The following is a 6,751-nucleotide window of genomic DNA, read 5'->3' as shown; positions in this document are numbered from 1 at the left end:
AGGCGGAGCTTGCAGTGAGCTGTGATCCGGCCACTGCACTCCAGTCCGGGCGACAGAGCGAGACTCCGCCTCAAAAAAAAAAAAAAAAAAAAAAAGATACAAAGTAAGCGTGAGAAGAATGGAATAGGATTAAGGCTTCTGAAGAAAGGTAAAACTTTTATAATAGAAAACTGGTAGAAACAGTGAAGAACCATGGTAGTGTGACGTGAGAAAGGGCTTAGTCTTTGGTTAGATAACTCTGGAGAAGTCTTGACCAGGCTGAGAATTTCAGACCAATTCAAATGCAATAAAAGCTCTTAGGAATTTAAAAGCAGAACAGTGGCAAAAAAGCAACTCTTTGCTCACTGAGAAAGAGAGCAAATATTGCCATATTTATGGGCCTCCTCTGATCTACTGAGCAAGGAGCTCCATAATCACCAAAAAGCTTAGCAAAAATATTCTTTCAACTTACTAAATCGTAGTCAACAGATAATGAGTTTAACTAAATTCTACCCGTTGATGACCTCCAAATGAAGACCCCATCTAAAAAAACAATTGAGAATTCAGTCTGTGACTTATATTTAAAGTACTTTTCACCCAGAAAGACCAAATTTGCATAACTTAAACTAATCACCAAAAGGAAACTTGTTTGTAACCACACATGTGGAATGAAAATAATGTCACTAGAATCTATTGTTTCTCCATCATATCCTTCTCTAGTTGCTGACAAATCCTGCTGGTGACTCATATCCTTCTGCATTAACCAGTCTCTCCGTTTCCTAATGAAAGGCTTTTCACCAATAATGGAAAATACAATACACAACTAATTGTTCTGCTACTAAAAACAAATACAAACATGTGTACATAAATCCAATTTACAAATACTGTGGTGATACAACCTAGTGAATGTTTCCTGTAAAACAGTGGGGAAAATAAAAAGATGGTCAAATTTAAACAAAAACTAAAGGACAACTGGAAGAAAACAGACCTGATTGTGAATTTGAATTCCTGTCAAACAATACATTTAGTTAACAGCCAACATATCTGACCACCGCAGAAATAAAAATATAAAGTAATTTATCTGATCTGCTAAAACAAATATATCATGTGTACATTTTATTCCAAAAGAATTAAAGTTTTGAGAAGAATAAAATTTCAAATAAAAAATACTATGAGAGAAATTAAATACACCACTTCTCTAAAGGTAAAGACTGTTCTAATGTTCAAAATATTTTTTCAAACCAGGCTCAACTAGCAAAAAAAGGGTCACAAAAAAGCTTAATCTTAAAATTCTCAACAATTTAAAAAGCCAACATTGTGTAATGTCAATTTATATTCAAATGATGAAATTTAGTGTCTAGGCCACTTAAAATGAAGTGGATGCTGTGTTAATGTAACCTGTGGGCAAGAAAATCAGTATAAGCAAACAAAACCCATCTATATTCAAGTCACATAAAAATATCCGTATAGTGGCTCACGCCTTAATTCCAGCACTTTGGGAGGCCGAGACGGGCGGATCACGAGGTCAGGAGATCGAGACCTTCCTGGATAACACGGTGAAACCCCGTCTCTACTAAAAGTACAAAAAAACTAGCCGGGTGTAGTGGCAGGCGCCTGTAGTCCCAGGTACTCAGGAGGTTGAGGCAGGAGAATGGCGTGAACCCGGGAGGCGGAGCTTGCAGTGAGCCGAGATCGCGCCACCGCACTCCAGCCTGGGCGACTGAGCAAGACTATGTCTCAAAAAAAGTAAAATATATATATATATATATATGATCCGTATAATCTGTCAACTCCTCACAGTCATTTTTCCGGGAAAGATTTCGGAGTCCTGTAAATCTACACTGACTGAACAAACAGTGCAGGAAAGGAGTCATTCTCTCACCTGAGTCCTGGTAACTCCACAATGGGGAACTGTGGAAAGCAGACAGACAGCATTGCTGTGCAGCTTCTTTCATGGAGGTGCTAGGGTAGTGACAGTTTCTGGTTGAGCCTAGACCTCTACCACTCCAAAGAGCAAAAAGATTTTCACACAATATGTACCTCAGCTCTACACTAAACAACCTAAAAGGCTTCAAGTGCTAAGACAGTGGCCAGGGAGTCAAGGGAGCCCATAGAATGAGCCCATAGAATAGAATTCAGCCAATAAAACAAAGGATAATGAGATAAAGCTAACTGCCACCTCTATACATAGTAATAGTTCAAAAGATGAAAATGGCGAAAAGATTTTTCCTTTTTTTTGAGACCGGGTCTCCCTCTGTCTCCCAGGCTAGACTATAGTGGCGCAATCTCGGCTCACTTCAGCCTTGACCTCCCAGGCTCCAGTGATCCTTTCAACTTCAGCCTCCCGAGTAGCTGGAACTACAGGCTCATGCCACTATGCCTGGCTAGTTTTTGTATTTTTTGTAGAGATGGTGTCTCTATGTTGCCCAGGCTGATCTCGAATTCCTGGCCTCAAGTGATCCTTCCGTGTCTGCCTCCCAAAATGAGCCACTGTGCCTAGCCAAGACTTTTCTAATATTCACAGATTAAGAGACTCAAATCACCATCTCCCAAAGTAATTATAACTGGTGGCATCCACTGTTCAACAGAGGTTTAAGAACTTTAAGCCCCTAAAAGGAAAAAAAAAAATTATTCGCTGCTATCTATTGATAATCTTTAACCTAGATTCTAAAACCTGGGACTTAATAATCAAATCCCGGTACTTTGGGAGGCCAAGGCGAGCAGCTCGCGCCTGAGCTCAGGGATTCAAGACCAGCCTGGGTAACATAGCAAAACCCTGTCTCTACTAAAAATACAAAAATTAGCGGGACATGGTGGCGCCCACCTATAATCCTAGCTGAAGCAGGACAATCGCTTGAACCTAGGAGGTGAAGGTTGCAGTAAGCTGAGGTCGCACTACTGCACTCCAGCCTGGGCAACAGAGTAAGACTCTGTCTGGAAAAAAAAAACAACAACAATCTATCTATAAATAAATGTCCTTATCTGTAAAGCTAAAAGAATACTACTTACAGGATTATTGAATTTTAAATGAGACAATACATGATTTGGCATAAGAAAGGAACGTGGAAACCTAAACCCTAAAAGTGTAATACTGAACTTTACCAGTACCCCAAGATCTCTACCATCACGCTGTTCAATAAACATAACTAAGTCCACCATGTTAAAACTAGATCCCATCTTCTATTCAACAAATATAGCTGATGGACTAGCACCCAAATAAATCAACCAAACTTAGTTTCACAAAAACTTAAGCTTCATTCTTCAAAGACCAAGAGCAACAGCTAAAAACCTATGCACCTGCTCCCTCTGCATCTTGTTTGTAAATACATTAGTTTTCTAGGATTCACTGGTTACCAATCCCCACATTACAACAAAAAGGAAAAAGTATATTCAAATCCTGTAAAATAAATCCGCACTAAATTTCAACTTTGTGTCTGAAAATTGTAAAGTGTTCCTTAATTACTGCATAAGGAAATACTACCTTTATCGGACAAAATGAATAAAAAGTTAATTCTTAAGAAAAATAAATCCAATTTACCTTGTTTGAAATTTTTTTCAAGTCAACTATATATGGGGCTCTCATACTATGTTTTTTCAAAGCTACATACAAAAGTATTCAAACATTTACTCTTCCCAATGCTACAAAGTTCAATGATGTTGTAAATGGTTTCTGCGTATAAATTTGGTTTGTTCAAATTAAATATTACTTGACTGACTCAGAGGGAGTGGCCTGACTTTTGCTGTTCTGAGTCAGAAAATACCCCGTTCAGCAGTTCGAAACTATTTTTCATCTATAAAGGTGTTCAAAAATGCCAGCCTTTTCCAGCTACAAAATCTGTTGCCTTAGTAGAAAGATCTTAGTGGCAATAATACTTTGAATCTGTAGTTCAATTTATAATTAACAAAATGCTTTCACATGTGTATTCTCACTTACTCTGATTTAAGTGTCCCACACGGCTCAACAGAGAAACTTTCATACAGTGGTTAAGTTCTAGTTCACTTTTGGCCCCAATAAATATATTCTCTTTTTTCCAAAAAATAAAACATAAAAGGCTGTTGCACTTCTTTAATCAGACTTCTCTCACACAAACATATCCCAGGTGCCTCATAAAAACTGTCTCAAAGCACACACCCGGGGCCCCAAGAGAGTTTCAAGGCAGCATCTCCTCCCACATAAAATCCTAGCTTAGCCCCAAAGAGCCTCCAGTCAGCATCTCCTAAATGATCCCCTTGCCTCCAGCTTTCTCCATTAGTTTCAACAGCTCTCCTAAGTACAAGCTGCTAGGTCATCATGTGGATGAGAAACCTCAATGTAAGACGAGCTATTGAGAAAGCAGTATGATGTATTGGAAAAATCAACGGCTTTGGAGTCAAAGACCTGGATTTTTAATCCAGCACTAATTCTTATTATCTGTGTGACCTGGGACAAGTTACTTAACCTTTTGAGTTTCTGTATCTCTTCTTCTCAGCACTGTAAATCCATGGGAGCTCATCGCTGTATCCCTAGTGCCGGGCAAACAGAAGTGGTTCAAAATAAGCCAAATGGATGCAAATGAAGATACCACCTTTCTTGTAGTTGTGAGAATTAAATGAATATAAAAAGCACCTGTAGCAAAGTAGGCAATTAACACTAATTAATTCCTTCCCTCACTGAATAGTCACAATACTATTTACTATTTCTTTCTTATTTTTTTGAGAGAGGGTCTCACTGGCTCACCGCAGCCTTGACTTCCTGAACTCACAAGTTCCTCTCACCTCAGCCTCCAGGATAGCTGGAACTACCGGCACATACTACCATGCCTAACTTTTGTATTTTCTGTAGAAATGAAGTCACCATGTAGCCCAGGCTGGTCTTGAACTCCTGGGCTCAATCGATCCTCCTGCCTCAGTCTCCCAAAGTGCTAGGATTACAGGCGTGAGCCACCTCGCTCAGCCGAAAAATATAATTTCTAACTTTAATTACACATCAATGATTTTGCCTGTAATTCTATTATGTTCACGATCAAGGACCACCCTCGCGCCTGTTAATCCCAGCACTTTGGGAGGCCAAGGCAGGTGAATCAGTGGCGGTCAGGAGTTCGAGACCAGCCTGGCCAACAAGGTGAAACCCCGTCTCTACTAAAAATATGAAAATTAGCTGGGTGTGGTGGCGCACACTTGTATTCTCAGCTACTTGGGAGGCTGAGGCGGGAGATTACTTGAACCTGGGAAGCCTGGGCAACAGAGTGAGACTCCATCTCAAATAACAAAACCAAAAACAAAAGGACCATACCACTTTTTGCTTATACTGAAAGACTATCAACTTCTAAGAGACAACTGTTTTTAAGATAACATCATTTTTAATATTATATCAAAGTATAAAATCCCTATCGAGGTACTACTCTTCATCAAGAATCCCTACTTTTACAACTCAAGAATGGGAAAAGTCCATGACAATAATTAGTCCACTCATTATGAAACTTAAAAACGCCAAGATCAGAATACCAGCAAACAACTTCTCACCATCTTCACCAATACAATGGTGTGCTGGCAAGTGATTCTGAAGCCCTGATAATGTGTCATTCTGCATCCTTAATTTCCTTTTGCACATTCGGCAAGGCATAACTTCACTCACTTCCCTCTGAAACTACTCTGTTACAGAGCATGACAGCAAGTACCATATTCCAACTCAGCAGTGGTTGTAGTTTGGTGACTCCAGACAAACATTTGCTGAATGCCTACAGTGACACTAGAACTGCGGGTCACTGCTAATTTCTTGACAAATTCCAGGAAATAATAAACTAGCCTACAGTTTAATTTACCTAACAATAAAATACTCTTTACCTGAAAAACTAGCAATACTTTACAAAAGTTTATGCTCCTGAACACTCTACAGGCCAGAGTGTAGGATCTTGGGCAACAAACAAACTTCTTTTCGTTAGCTCTCAGGGACCCCAGACTGGGATAGGATGGCATCCTTGACAAATTTGAAAATTTACTTTGAAGTCATGAAACGTGGGAGAAAAAAACGTATAGAACAACAACAAAAAAACACACCACATCTTTTCTGGGGGAAAAAAAATTAAAATGCCAGAGCCAGAAGATCATAGTGCCACTAGGAGAAACTTATACCCCCTTTCCTCATACTTGAACCTGAGGACCCAGGGACAAGATGCTCCCGGAAAGAACTCCCTAACCCAACACACCACAGTTCACTATAGCCACACACAAAGACGAAGGGGAAGGGCCTCCAGGATGCCTGCTCACACACTGGACACACGCCGGCACACCCTGCCACACTCCCGCCTCTGACACGCACCTTCGCACCGACACACATCATGTTCTCCCCCTACACTCACCCGCTCTCTACCACACTCTCAACTCTCTCCTCCCCCACTTCTCACTCATGTACCCCCACCCCTCATGCCCACACACTCCCCGCACACCCATACCCTCCCTCGCCTTCACCCACATTCCCCCAACATCGACACTGCCCCCCGACCCGCTCCCACTCCCCCCACCTCCTCGCACGGACACTCAGCCCTGTCCCCCACTCACACGCCCTCCCTTCACCAACTCACACTCTCCCCCACGCTCGCACAGCTCTCCCCCTTCCACACACACGAGCCCGCGCCTCGCTCACCCACCCTCGCTCCCCCGCCCCGGCCCGGCCCTCCTTCCGGGGACGTGTCTCCGGCCTGTACTAATGGCTGCGGTGCCTCCCGCCCTCCCCTTCCCCGAGGCCCCCGGCGCCGGCGCGGGGGCCCGGCCCTCCTTCCGGGGACGTGTCTCC

At 41.9% G+C, this 6,751-nt stretch overlaps 1 protein-coding gene across 1 annotated transcript in view; it reads right to left on the bottom strand.

The window, feature by feature from the left end:
- Window positions 1–1,965, bottom strand: part of PTP4A2 (protein tyrosine phosphatase type IVA, member 2) — a 25,583-nt gene extending 23,618 nt beyond the window's left edge. Inside the window, exon 1 of the mRNA XM_011955445.1 lies at window positions 1,862–1,965. The gene's annotated coding sequence lies outside the window, so the exon portion shown is untranslated. The remainder of the gene's footprint in view (window positions 1–1,861) is intronic.
- Between the last annotated feature and the right edge of the window lie 4,786 nt (window positions 1,966–6,751).

Source organism: Colobus angolensis, unplaced genomic scaffold (genome assembly GCF_000951035.1).
Source record: "Colobus angolensis palliatus isolate OR3802 unplaced genomic scaffold, Cang.pa_1.0 Scaffold4, whole genome shotgun sequence".
NCBI lineage: Eukaryota > Metazoa > Chordata > Mammalia > Primates > Cercopithecidae > Colobus > Colobus angolensis.
Note: the sequence above shows the minus strand (reverse complement) of the source record. Positions and strands in the feature narration are given on the sequence as shown.